This window comes from Balaenoptera borealis (assembly GCF_965194805.1).
Source record: "Balaenoptera borealis genome assembly, chromosome: 1".
In the NCBI taxonomy this organism is placed as follows: domain Eukaryota; kingdom Metazoa; phylum Chordata; class Mammalia; order Artiodactyla; family Balaenopteridae; genus Balaenoptera; species Balaenoptera borealis.
The window spans coordinates 148,962,631-148,977,552 of NC_138860.1; the positions used below are offsets into that span (position 1 = coordinate 148,962,631).

The 14,922-nt window shown below is 37.1% G+C and overlaps 1 protein-coding gene across 21 annotated transcripts in view; it reads left to right on the top strand.

Moving 5' to 3' along the window:
• The window catches only part of IFT25 (intraflagellar transport 25), a 41,383-nt gene that overhangs the window by 616 nt on the left and 25,845 nt on the right, over nucleotides 1-14,922 (top strand). For 3 of the 21 annotated variants that reach the window (XM_082359518.1, XM_082359521.1, XM_082359528.1), the window contains exons 2-3: nucleotides 9,945-10,033; nucleotides 14,643-14,713. The exons of 8 other annotated variants lie outside the window; for them this stretch is intronic. The gene's annotated coding sequence lies outside the window, so the exon portion shown is untranslated. Of the gene's footprint in view, nucleotides 1-10; nucleotides 559-9,944; nucleotides 10,034-13,052; nucleotides 13,321-14,642; nucleotides 14,714-14,922 lie in introns of those variants that run through there. 10 more of the 21 variants (XM_082359523.1, XM_082359520.1, XM_082359510.1 and 7 more) reach the window with 5 other exon arrangements.

Consider the following 14,922-nt stretch of genomic DNA (forward strand, 5'->3'; position numbering starts at 1 on the left):
ACTCCCCGGAGTCCTAGAGACACTAGTGCCATCCCACGAACTTTCTGGAAGCCAGAAATAATGTTTTGACCCCCAAAAGGGAAAATCAGTTCCAAATAGAAATTAATAAAGTATCCAAATGTAACCTATTAACTGGAACGTAACCCATATACTTAAGAATTATATTTGATGTAGGATGTGGGTTCATATAATATACTTTATGTAATTTGGGGCCGGGCGTCCAAAAGTATGTTTAGGGCCCTTGGAGCTCTTGAAATGGTCTTGAACTGAGTAGAAGGGTTTGGGACGGAGGTGAAAGGGTGTTGTCAGGGCTGGTTGCCTTTCAAGTGATACCAAGCTGTAGGCCCTGGCCCTGGGGAGGCAGAGGATGGCCGTTTTCTATTTACACAAAAGTTCCCAGTGGATGATGTTATGGGAAAGGGTTTGAGGAGTCTGATTCTAAGAGTACCAGACGCAAGGGGTACTCTTTCCTGACCACAGGAAGAAAGTGAACTGAAGGCTTGGCGCAGAAAGCTTTTCAGAAAGAAAGGTTACGTGAACTGGAGGTGAAAGGGTTGGGTAGGTGGCACTGGGTTTAGAGGAGGATAAGGCATCAGGGAAGTCCAGGGTCAGGGAGTTTTAAAAATGCAAAGGATGGCACCCCAGAGTGCACCACCTTTGATGAACTGAGGCCCTGTGTGAACACGTGTGAGTTAAGTAAGGCACCCCAGGATGGGGGTTAGATTACATCCTGAACCTGCATTTTGGAGTTAAGGAAGCAACATAAATGTTGAGTTGTTTTATGGGTTTCTTCGGGATTGGTGTGCCTCTTTCGCATTAAGCGCAACAAAGGAACCTTAAAGTGAACCCAAATTCTACCACTTCTTACTTGTTATTTAAATAATTCCACCCAACACAGGAAAAAGGAAGGGTATTGGTGGCTATAGGAGGTATGAAATGAGTTTTGTATTAAAGTACATGTTTGCTTCCTTCAGACAACTTAGGTGGTAAGAATGTGACGTAAGAAAAGAACTGAACATTTGGAGAATACACTCTCTTCTTTATTTATCTACTACACGTCAATGCTAGATATATTTCCCTAAAACATATTACTTTTTTAAAGCAAATTCTCTCCTTAAGTCTCCAACCCACATTTCCATCGCCAAGTAGGTTACCACAGGGTTTTTCTACCTCTGCACTATTCACATTTTCCGTCAGATAATTATTTGTTTTGGGGGACTGTGCTGTGCAGTGTGGAATATTTAGGAGCATCATGAAATGCCCACTAGATGCCAATAGAATCACCCCCCCACCCCCAGTATGACAGCCAAACTGGCTCTAGACATTGACAAATGTCCCCTGGGGGGCTGAATCACCCCCAGTCCAATTGAGAACTACTGGACTACAGGCTAAAGCCTACCATCTTTACCTGGCTTTCAAGTTTTTTCATTATCTGTTCCTAATCTACCTTTCCTAGAATTTCATTCAGGCTAAAAGAACCCCAGTGCAAGAATTCTTTCTCTGGTTCCCTCCGTAGCTTATCACCTAGTCTTCTTCTTGGACACTTTCAGGGATGGAAAAGATTAAAAATCTTTACTTTGCTGGAAAGTTCTTACATATATGATGTCTTCCTGCTTACAGTTTGTTGAGTCCAGTTCAAATCCTTTTTCCATTTGTGAAGACTTGTGATATTAAAACTTGTAGTCACATTTCTCTCACTAAATTATCTCTTCTTGAAACGATATTCTTTCAACTCCCTCCATGTAACATAGTTTATAGATCATCATGAACTTTCTGTTCTCCTCTGAACAATATCAAGCCTGACAATGTCCTACTTAAATATACTACCTAGAACTGAACACAGTATTCTAGATGTGGATCACACTATTTGCACATAACAAATTATTAGTTTCATGTTTGTCCATTCTCCCTGACTCTGAGCTTAAAGGCAAAAACCAACTCTTAAGTCACCATCTTTGTCTTAGGTTTACATAGTCAAAGATTACTACGTAGTGTCTTTGCATTACTAGCACAGTGCCTGGCCCTTAGTTGGTTTTCAAAGATTTTGGTAGAATGTAGTTCCTTCTTAGCTACATTAATGTAATTTAAAATAACATTCCTTTACCTTTGGGGGCAGATATAGTACACTCTTGCCTTATAGTGACTTTGCAATCAACTAATCCTCTACATGTTATAGATGAAAGGTTGGCAAATTTTTTATCTAATAAAAAAGATAGATAATAAATATTTTAGGTTTTATGAGCCTTATAGTCTGTCACGGCTATTCTGCTCTGTCACTATAGCACAAAAGTAGCCATAGACAATATATAAATGAATGAGTGTGGCCATTTCTAATAAAACTATTCATGGACACTGAACTGTGAATTTCATATTTCATATAATGTTCACGTGCCACAAAATATTTTGATTTTGAAAAAATATTTTAAAATGTAAAAAACGTTCTTAGTTTATGGGCCATACAAAAACAGGTGTCAGGGTAGGTTTGGCTCACAGGCAGTAGTTTGCCAGTCCCTGATCTAGGCCGTTCCTTGATTTTTTAAGTCTGAGATATATTAAATATCTTATTCATTGCAACCTATCTTTCCAGCTTGCTCAGATCTTTTTTTTTTTTTTTAAATATTTATACTTAATTTTTAATTAAATTAATTAATTTATTTATTTATGGCTGTGTTGGGTCCTCGTCTCTGTGCGAGGGCTTTCTCCAGTTGTGGCAAGTGGGGGCCACTCCTCATCGCGGTGCACGGGCCTCTCACCATTGCAGCCTCTCTTGTTGCGGAGCACAGGCTCCAGACGCGCAGGCTCAGCAACTGTGGCTCACGGGCCTAGCCGCTCCGCGGCATGCGGGATCCTCCCAGACCAGGGCTCGAACCCGTGCCCCCTGCACCGGCAGGCAGACTCCCAACCACTGCGCCACCATGGAAGCCCTGCTCAGATCTTTTTGTGTGCTAATTCTTTCATCCAGCATATTAGCTGACATCACAACTTTGTGTCATCTGCAAAACTGATAAACATTTTTTCCATCCTTAATTAACAATAATCTTGAATGGGATAAGGATAAAGGTCTTCCATAGTTCATTTTGTTCCATTAATCACCATTCTTTGAGTACTACCATTCCAAGAATTATAAATATCTACCTAAAGTACTGCCTATCACCCATCCCATATTTATTCATCTCATCCACAGGTTGTCTTGGGATGCTTTGTCTGAAGTTTTGTTGAAATGTTCAGAAATATCCCTAATAGTTAGTAACTCTGTCAAGCAAACAAAAAGAAATATGTAGGTTTGGTATAACTTGTGAATTAATGGTACTGTTGCTTTCCAATTTTACTACTTTCTTGTTTAGATTTTCATAGCCATCCTTTAATAATAATGAAATTTAGTAATTTTAGAATTTTGTTGAAAATTCACATCCAAGTACATCAGTCTCTATTTCCAGGAATTCACCGTATTTTTTTGTCTTCAAACTAATGTTAACAGTGTTCATATAACACCTGTTCTCTGGTATCAGTAGTATTAAAAGCTGTAATAAGATTGGCAAGAAAAAAGGCAAAATAACAACATATTAGAATATATGCTTTTTTCTTGACCACTGCTTTTAACACTTGACCAATCTTACCACAGCTTTTAACACTATCAATATTAGATTTTAAAAATCTAGAAAATGCACTTTGTGCCAATAAATATAAAAACTAGGAAGAAAGAATTTTCTCAAAATACAGATTTCAAAATTGACTCAAGAAAGTGTAGAAAACCTGAAAAGAACTACTGAATTGAAAATAGTCAAAAATCTACGTACAAACACTTTACTAGGCTTATAGGATCCAATAACCCAGCAAATAGATAAATAAGGGAAGCTCTCCAACTTCTTTATGTTTGGGGTACAGTCTAAATTCCAAATCCAGACATGGACTAAATAACAACAAAAAAAATTATAGGCCAATTTCACTTAGAAATATATTTGCAAAATTTCTAAAAATAATAGCAAACTGAATCCAACTATGGATAAAAATACCAATACACCTTGGCTGTGTAGATAGAGTTTATGCTGCGAACTGGGGATGCTATAACATTAGAAAATCTTTATTTAATTTATCACATTAACAACCTGTAGAAACATCTATATGATCACCTTAGTAAATGTTAGAAGAGCATTTGATAAAATTCAGCGTTCATTTGTGCTTAAAAAAAAAAAAAGCTAACAAACTAAAAAGAAGGGAATTTCTATAACCCAATGAATAGTGTCTAACAAAACCTTCAGTGAGCATCACATTTAATGGTGAAATGTTAGAAATACTCCTTGTATGGTAAAGAATAAGATTTTTTAAAAAATAATGTTATTTTTTTGAAGCTCTCATTTATAGTAGCAATGGAAATGATGAGGTATCTAAGAGTGAATCTAATGAAAGAGGTGAAGATATGTTCGTAGAAAACTAAAACAATTTAAGGACTTAAAAGAAGTCTTAAATTAATGAAAAGGTACTCCAGATCCATGGATTTGAAAACTCATTATCATAAACATGTCACTTCTCTCCTAATTAATCTATAATGGAATTGAATTATAATAACATCTCAGAAAATGTTTTAATATAATTTAACAAAACTATAATAATCAAGTATAAAGCATAAACCAAAAAATTTTTGAAAATTAAGTAGGGGAATTTACCTTACCAGATATTAAGATTTATTCTATCTTATTCTATCCTTTTACTTTCATATTTAGAGTGTGTCTCTTGAAAAGAGTACTTAGTTTTGTTTTTTTTTCTTCAGTCTTATAGTGTTTAGTTTACTAACATTTAATGGAATAATCTGTGTGTTTGTACTTAAATCTGTCTTCTGGTGATTTATTTTCAATTTGTCCTATCTGTCTTAATTCTTCTTTTCTTCCTTTTCTACCTTCTTTCAAATTTACCATGTATTTTATGGTATTCCATTTTTTCCTCTCTGTTGGCCTCCTTCCTATAACTCTTTATGTTTTTTAGCGGTTGCTTTATCCTAAGTCTAGGATTATAACATGTATCCTTACTGTTTTTTTTCTTAACATCTTTATTGCAGTATAATTGCTTTACAATGGTGTGTTAGTTTCTGCTTTATAACAAAGTGAATCAGCTATACATATATATATATCCCCATATCTCCTCCCTCTTGCGTCTCCCTCCCACCCTCCCTATCTCACCCCTCTAGGTGGTCACAGAGCACTGAGCTGATCTCCCTGTGCTATGTGGCTGCTTCCTACTAGCTATCTATTTTACATTTGGTAGTATATATAAGTCCATGCCACTCTCTCACTTTGTCCCAGCTTACCCTTCCCCCTCCCCGTGTCCTCAAGTGCATTCTCTACGTCTGTGTCTTAATTCCTGTCCTGCCCCTGGGTTCATTAGAACCATTTTTTTTTAGATTCCATATATATGTGTTAGCATACGGTATTTGTTTTTCTGACTTACTTCACTGTATGACAGACTCTAAGTCCATTCACCTCACTACAAATAACTCAGCTTCGTTTCTTTTTATGGCTGAGTAATATTCCATTGTATATATGTGCCACATCTTCTTTATCCATTCATCTGTCGATGGACGCTTAGGTTGCTTCCATGTCCTGACTATTGTAAATAGTGCTGCAGTGAGCATTGTGGTACATGACTCTTTATGGTTTCCTCAGGGTGTATGCCCAGTAGTGGGATTGCTGGGTCATATAGTAGTTCTATTTTTAGTTTTTTAAGGAACCTCCATACTGTTCTCCATAGTGCCTGTATCAATTTACATTCCCACCAACAGTGCAAGAGGGTTCCCATTTCTCCACACACTCTCCAGCATTTATTGTTTGAAGATTTTTTGATGATGACCATTCTGACTGGTGTGAGGTGATGCCTCACTGTAGTTTCGATTTGCATTCCTGTAATGATTAGTGATGTTGAACATCCTTTCATGTGTTTGTTGGCAGTCTGGATATCTTCTTTGGAGAAATGTCTGTTTAAGTCTTCTGCCCATTTTTGGATTGGGTTGTTTGTTTTTTTGATATTGAGCTGCATGGGCTGCTTATATATTTTGGAGATTAATCCTTTGTCAGTTGCTTCGTTTGCAAGTATTTTCTCCTATTCTGAGGGTTGTCTTTTCATCCTGTTTATGTTTTCCTTTGCTGTGCAAAAGCTTTTAAGTTTCATTAGGTCCCATTTGTTTATTTTTGTTTTTATTTCCATTTCTCTAGGAGGTGGGTCAGAAAGGATCTTGGTGTGCTTTATGTCATAGAGTGTTCTGCCTATGTTTTCCTCTAAGAGTTTTACACTTAGGTCTTTAATCCATTTTGAGGTTATCTTTCTGTGTGGTGTTAGGAAGTGTTCTAATTTCATTCTTTTACATGTAGCTGTACAGGTTTCCCAGCACCACTTGTTGAAGAGGCTGTCTTTACTCCACTGTATACTCTTGCCTCCTTTATCAAAGATAAGGTGACCATATGTGCGTGGGCTTATCTCTGGGCTTTCTATCCTGTTCCATTGATCTTATATTTCTGTTTTTGTGCCAGTACCATACTGTCTTGATTACTGTAGCTTTGTAGTGTAGTCTGAAGTCAGGAAGTCTGATTCCTCCAGCTTCGTTTTTCTTTCTCAAGATTGTTTTGGCTATTCGGGGTCTTTTGTGTTTCCATACAAATTGTGCAACTTTTTGTTCTAGTTCTGTGAAAAACGCCATTGGTAGTTTGATAGGGATTGCATTGAATCTGTAGATTGCTTTGGGTAGTATAGTCATTTTTACAATGTTGATTCTTCCAATCCAAGAACATAGTCTATGTCTCCATTTGTTTGTATCATCTTTCATTTCTTTCATCAGTGTCTTACAGTTTTCTGCATAGAGGTCTTTTGTCTCCTTAGGTAGGTTTATTCCTAGGTATTTTATTCTTTTTGTTGCAGTGGTAAATGGGAGTGTTTCCTTAATTTCTCTTTCAGATTTTTCATCATTAGTGTATAGGAATGCAAGAGATTTCTGTGCATTAATTTTGTATCCTGCTACTCTACCAAATTCATTGATTAGCTCTAGTAGTTTTCTGGTAGCATCTTTAGGATTCTCTATGTATGGTATCATGTCATCTGCAAACAGTGACAGTTTTACTTCTTTTCTGATTTGGATTCCTTTTATTTTTTTTTCTTTGATTGCTGTGGCTAAAACTTCCTAAACTATGTTGAATAATAGTGGTGAGAGTGGGCAACCTTGTCTTGCCCCTGATCTTAGTGGAAATGGTTTCAGTTTTTCACCTTTGAGAACAATGTTGGCTGTGGGTTTGTCATATATGGCCTTTATTGTGTTGAGGTAGGTTCCCTCTTTGCCTACTTTCTGGAGAGTTTTTATCATAAATGGGTGTTGAATTTTGTCAAATGCTTTTTCTGCATCTGTTGAGATTATCACATGGTTTTTATCCTTCAATTTGTTAACATGGTGCATCACATTGATTGATTTGTGTATATTGAAGAATCCTTGCATTCCTGGGATAAATCCCACTTGATCATGGTGTATGATCCTTTTAATGTGCTGTTGGATTCTGTTTGCTAGTATTTTGCTGAGGATTTTTGCATCTGTTTATCAGAGATATTGGCCTGTAGTTTTCTTTTTTCGTGACATCTTTGTCTGGTTTTGGTATCAGGGTGATAGTGACCTCATAGAATGAGTTTGGAGTGTTCCTCCCTCTGCTATATTTTGGAAGAGTTTGAGAAGGGTAGGTGTTAGCTTTTCTCTAAATGTTTGATAGAATTCGCCTGTGAAGCCATCTGGTCCTGGGCTTTTGTTTGTTGGAAGATTTTTAATCACAGGTTCAATTTCAGTGCTTGTGATTGGTCTGTTTATATTTTCTATTTCTTCTTGGTTCAGTCTCAGAAGGTTGTGCATTTCTAAGAATTTGTCCATTTCTTCCAGGTTGTCCATTTTATTGGCGTAGAGTTGCTTGTAGTAATCTCTCATGATCTTTTGTATTTCTGCAGTGTCAGTGGTTACTTCTCCTTTTTCATTTCTAGTTCTGTTGATTTGAGTCTTCTCCCTTTTTTTCTTGATGAGTCTGGCTAATGGTTTATCAATTTTGTTTATCTTCTCAAAGAACCAGCTTTTAGTTTTATTGATCTTTGCTATTGTTTCCTTCATTTCTTTTTCATTTATTTCTGATCTGATCTTTATGATTTCTTTCCTTCTGCCAACTTTGGGGGTTTTTTGTTCTTCTTTCTCTAATTGCTTTAGGTATAAGGTTAGGTTGTTTACTTGAGATGTTTCTTGTTTCCTGAGGTAGGCTTGTATAGCTCTAAACTTCCCTTTTAGAACTGCTTTTGCTGCATCCCATAGGTTTTGGGTCATCGTGTTTTCATTGTCATTTGTTTCTAGGTATTTTTTGATTCCCTCTTTGATTTCTTCAGTGATCTCTTGGTTATTTAGTAATGTATTGTTTAGCCTCCATGTGTTTGTATTTTTACAGTTTTTTTCCTGTAATTGATATTTAGTCTCAGAGCGTTGTCGTCGGAAAAGATGCTTGATACAATTTCAATTTTGTTAAATTTATCAAGGCTTGATTTGTGACCCAAGGTATGATTTATCCTGGAGAATGTTCCATGAGCACTTGAGAAGAATGTGTATTCTGTTGTTTTTGGATGGAATGTCCTATAAATATCAGTTAAGTCCATCTTGTTTAATGTGTCATTTAATGCTTGTGTTTCTTTATTTATTTTCATTTTGGATGATCTGTCCTTTGGTGAAAGAGGGGGGTTAAAGTCCCCTACTATTATTGTGTTACTGTCAATTTCCCCTTTTATGGCTGTTAGCATTTGCCTTATGTATTGAGGTGCTCCTATATTGGGTGCATAAATATTTATAATTGTTATGTTTTCTTCTTGGATTGATCCCTTGATCATTATGTAGTGTCTTTACTTATCTTTTGTAACAGTCTTTATTTTAAAGTCTATTTTATCTGCTATGAGTATTGCTACTCCAGCTTTCTTGTGATTTCCATTCACATGGAATATCTTTTTCCATCCCCTCACTTTCAGTCTGTATGTGTCCCTAGGTCTGAAGTGGGTCTCTTGTAGACAGCATATGTACAGGTCTTGTTTTCGTATCCATTCAGCCAGTCTGTGTCTTTTGGTTGGAGCATTTAATCCATTTACATTTAAGGTAATTATCGATATGTATGTTCCTATTACCACTTTCTTAATTGTTTTGGGTTTGTTTTTATAGGTCTTTTCCTTCTCTTGTGTTTCCCACCTAGAGAAGTTCCTTTATTATTTGTTGTAAAGCTGGTTTGGTGGAGCTGAATTCTCTTAACTTATGCTTATCTGTAAAGGTTTTAATTTTTCCGGCGAATCTGAATGAGATCCTTGCTGGGTAGAGTAATCTTGGTTGTAGGTTTTTCCCTTTCATCACTTTAAATATGTCCTGCCACTCCCTTCTGGCTGCAGAGTTTCTGCGGAAAAATCAGCTGTTAACCTTATGGGGATTCCCTTGTATGTCATTTGTTGCTTTTCCCTTGCTGCTTTTAATATTTTTTCTTTGTATTTAATTTTTGGTAGTTTGATTAGTATGTGTCTCGGCATGTTTCTCTTTGGGTTTATCTTATATGGGACTCTCTGTGCTTCCTGGACTTGGGTGACTATTTCCTTTCCCATGTTAGGGAAGTTTTTGACTGTAATCTCTTCAAATATTTTCTCAGACTTTTCTTTTTCTCTTCTTCTGCTGGGACCCCTATATTTCGAATGTTGGTGTATTTAATGTTGTCCCAGAGGTCTCTGAGATTGTCCTCAATTCTTTTCATTTTTTTTTCTGTTTTCTGCTCCCTGGCAGTTATTTCCACCATTTTATCTTCCAGCTCACTTATCTGTTCTTCTGCCTCAGTTATTCTCTTATTGATTCCTTCTAGAGTATTTTTAATATCAGTAATTGTGTTGTTCATCACTGTTTGTTTGTCCTTTACTTCTTCTAGATCCTTGTTAAATGTTTCTTGTATTTTCTCCATTGTGTTTCTGAGATTTTGGATCGTCTTTACTATCATCACTCTGAATTCATTTTCAGGTAGGTTGCCTATTTTGTCTTCATTTATTTGGTGTTGTAGGTTTTTACCTTGCTCCTTCGTCTGTAATGTATTTTTCTGTTGTTCCATTTTTTTTTGTTTTCTTGATGGGTGGTGCTTGTATTCCTGTCTTACTGGTTGTTTGGCCTGAGACATCCAGCACTGGAGTTTGCAGGCAGTTGGATAGAGCTGGGTCTTGGTGCTGAGATGAATACCTCCCAGAGGCCTCACTACGACTGACATTCCCTGGGGTCTGAGGTTCTCTGTTAGTCTAGCGGTTTGGACTCGGAGCTCCCACCACAGGAGCTTGGGCCCGACCTCCGGCCTGGGGACCAAGATCCCGCAAGCCAGTCGCTGGGGGTTCCTCCCGTCCCCTTAGGTGTCCGTGGTCCCCCACCGGTGCCTGGTAGGTACCCTAAATGTGAGGAGACACGAATTCCGTATCCTCCTAGTACGCCATCTTGATTCCGCCCCATCCTTACTATCTTACTCTACTTTGAATTAATAGCATATCACTTCATGTTCAACATAAGAACTTTACAAAAGTACTTCACAGAAAGCACAGTGTCATTTACTTTTCTATTGCGTTTTGTGTTATTATTATATTTATTACTTCTACATCTATTAAATTTCTACCATTCATTAATACTGTTTTCACTTTAGTCAGTAGTCTTTTTTTTTTTTTTCCTTTTGGCCACGCCATGCAACATGTGGGGTCTTAGTTCCCTGACCAGGGATCAAACCTGTGCCCCCTGCAGTGGAAGTGCAGAGTTTTAACCACTGGACTGCCAGGGAAGTCCCCTACTCAGTAGTCTCTTAAAGAAATTTTAAGAATATTGTTTTATGTTAGCAATATATTTGCCATCTCCAGTGCTCTTCATTCCTTCCCACAGATCCAGGATTCAACTTGGAATCATATCCAGCCTAAAGTACTTCATTTAATATTTTTTGTACTGTGGGTCTACTGGTAACAAATACTTTCTGGTTTTTTTGTCTTTATTTTGCCTTCATCTTTTTTTTTGGCTGCGTTGGGTCTTCGTTGCTGCATGCGGGTTTTCACTAGTTGCGGCAAGCAGGGGCTACTCTTTGTTGCAGTGCACGGGCTTCTCATTGCAGTGGCTTCTCTTGTTGCAGAGCATGGGCTCTAGGTGCACGGGCTCAGTAGTTGTGGCACTCAGGCCCTAGAGTGCGCGGGCTTCAGTAGTTGCGGCTCACGGACTCTAGGGCATGTGGGCTGCATTAGTTGTGGCTCGTGGGCTCTAGAGCGCAGGCTCAGTAGTTGTGGCGCACGGCCTTAGTTGCTCCATGGACATGGGATCTTCCTGGACCAGGGATCGAACCCATGTGCCCTGCATTGGCAGGCAGATTCTTAACCACTGCACCACCAGGGAAGTCCCTGCCTTCACTTTTAAAGGATATTTTTGCTGGGTATAGGATTCTATTTTTTTTTTTTCAGCACGTCAAGGATGTCATTCCTTTTTCTTTTGGTTTCTACTGTTAATGATAAGTCAGTTTTGATTCTTCTTGTTTTCCTGCATATAAGGTGTTTTTTCCTTGACTGCTTTTAACTTTTTCTCTTTTCTTTTATTTTCAACAATTGACTAAGGTGTGCCTAGGTGGGATCTTCTTTGTACTTATGCAACTTATGGTTCACTAAACTTCTTGGATCTGTCGGTTTATGTCTTTCATAGATTTTGGAAATTTTTCAGCCATATCTCCTTAAATTATTCTTCTATATTATTCTCTTTCTCCTCTCCTTTTGAGATTCTAATTACATGTATTTCAGACTAGTTTGATATTGTTTCACAGGTATATGATGCTCTGTTATTTTCATTTTTTTCCCCTCTGTTTCATTTTGGATTATTTCTATTGACCTATCTTTAAACTCACTGACCTTTTCTTGTGCTATGTCCAATCTGATGTTAAACCCATCTAATGAATTCTTTATTTCAGATATGGTATTTTTCAGTTCTAGAATTTCCACTGTGTTCTTTTTTATAGTTTCCATTTCTCTGCTAAAATTCCCTTTCTGTTCACCCATTTTGTCCATCTTTTCACTGAATTCTCTGATCAATTTATAATTCCAGCACCTGGGTCATCTGTAGCTCTGCTTCAAATGACTTTTTTTAAAGTTCTTAATTTTTAAAAAGTTTTTATTTTTAAATTTTTTATTGAAGTATAGTTTCTCTACAATATTATCTTAATTTCAGGTGTACAATATAGTGATTCAGTATTTTTACAGATTATACTCTACTAAAAGTTATTAAAAGATAATGGTTATTAATTCCTTGTGCTATTCAGATGACTTTGCATGTTCGACATTGTGTTTAAAAGAACAGTAGACACTGAAGTAGATAATGTTTTTTTCCCAGAGAGAACACACCATTTTCTTTGTCTGGTAGCTAGGATAAGGGGCAGATCATTTCAGTCCAACTAGGGGTTATGCTGGGATTGTACCGAGTTGTAGTTTTATTTAAATTGTTTCAGTTTACCTCTGATTTCACATATTTGAGAGTGAGATCAGTTCCTTCCTTCATCAGGGCTTTGGGATCTAAGTACCCAAGGCCATAGAAATCTTTCTTTGCTTTTTAGCTCACACCCAGTTTCCTGTGAAGCTCCACTTAGGGGTTGATTTCCTTGATCTGATTAAGACTTGAGCTGGGTGGGGGCTGGGTTACTTAGTTGCACTTCAACTCTGCTATACATAACAACATGGATAAATCTCAAACACATAATGATGAGTGAAAGAAGCCAGATAACAAATGAGTACAAACTGTATGATTTCCATGTACATAAAGTTCAGGTGAAATTAATCTGTAGCATTAGAAATAAGAACCACGCTACCTTTGGGAAGGAGAGAGGGGTAGTGACGAGGAGGGGGCATAAGAAGGGCTTGTCTCAAATGCTGGTGATGTTCTGTCTCTTTACCTGGGTGGTGGTTACCTGGGTGTGTTTACGTTGTGAAAATCTATTGCACCATATACTTAACGATTTGTGTTCTTTTCTCTATGTGTGTTATAGTTCAAAAACAAAAAAGAAAGTGTGTATGGTGGGGGAGGAGCTCTTGCACAAAAAAACAAAGTTAAAAAGAAAAATCTAGCTATAGAATAGAAGATATTTGCCATTCTATAACAAAGGACTTGTATCCAGGATATTTTGTTTTAAATTTTTCTACAAATCAAAAAGAAAAGGACAGAAGGAGAAAAAGCAACCCAATAGAAAATGAGCAAAGGATAAGAAAAAGCAAATAAGAGAAGACGAGGCCTGCATAGCCCATAAACATGAAAAGGTATTCAACCTCACTAGTAATCCTGGAAATACAAATTAAAACCTTATTGAGGGCTTCCCTGGTGGCACAGTGTTTGAGAATCCGCCTGCCAATGCAGGGGACATGGGTTTGATCCCTGGTCCAGGAAGATCCCACATGCTGTGGAGCAACTAAGCCCATGTGCCAGAACTACTGAAGCCCTTGTGCCTAGAGCCTGTGCTCCACAACAAGAGAAGCCACCGCAATGAGAAGCCCACGCACCGCAATGAAGAGTAGCCCCCGCTCACCGCAACTAGAGAAAGCCCACGTGCAGCAATGAAGACCCAACACAGCCAAAAAATAAAATAAATAAATAAATAAAATAAATTTATTAAAAAAAAAAACTTATTGCGATACCATTTCACACCCACGAGATTGGCTGAAGCTAAAATGTCTAACAATACCAAGTTGGTGAGAATATGAGGGAGCAGAAAGTTTCATACACTGCTAGTGATAATGTAAATTGTTATAATTTAGAGATCAGATAGATCAGTTATTGACTTGGAGATACAGTGATTCTAAATTTCTACAATTCTACAAAGAAAGATACTCTTTATTATAAAGATCTTGTCCCACATTTGCCAATGGATACATGCACAAGGATGTGCATTGCAAATTTGTTTTTAATAGCAAAAAATTGGAAACAGACCTAAATATACATCATTAGAGAAACGGAGAAATACCTTACAACAGTTAAAATGAATAAAGTAGATTTACATGTATCAACATAATAAAATCTTGAAAACACAATATTGAATGAAAAAAGCAAGTAGCAAGGGGTATATATACTGTGAAAACATCTAAGTTTTAAAAGAAAAGTACATATTGATACATATATGGTAAAAGTATAAAAATATAGTCAGGGACTTCCCTGGCAGTCCAGTGGTTAAGACTCTGCACTTCCGCTGCAGTGGGCGGGTTCGATCCCTGGGTGGGGAACTAAGATCCTGCATGCTGCGTGACTTGGCCAATAAATAAATAAATAAATAAATAAATAAATAAAAATATAGGAAGGATATTCACCAATTTCAGAATAGCTGTTACCACTGGGCAAGGAAGAGAATAAGGACAGTAAGGGGCTACTTATTTCTTAAAAAAAAAAAAAGTACATATGGAAAAGTGTTAACATCAAATCTGGGAAGTCAGTACATAGCTGTTTAATAAGTGTAATATTCCCTCTACCTTGTTGTTTGTTTACTTGAAATAGTTTTTTTTTTTTAAAGTTAGACTGGGGCTAGGGTATGAGGTGTATTGGAAGCCTTTCTTCCTTTTCCAAACACTCTTCATCTTTTAATTCTTTATAGATACAGCTTTCCCCATCACTTTACGTCTATATATTGGTTTGTGCCTTATCACCAGTAGATCAAGGAGAAGGGTGGGTTCTGATGTAATCTTCTTTGGTCTTCCTTGTGTCTTACCCTCCAGGGTTCATAGTAGAGCTCAACAATATCTTTTCAGTATGCTTTTTATCAGACTTAAAATATTACTCTCCAACAGAAATGTGTTTAAGTTCAAGAACCAAGTGACTGATTTAGAATTTAAAAATAAGTGAAAAGTTGTCTTCTTTCATTTCACATTTCTGCT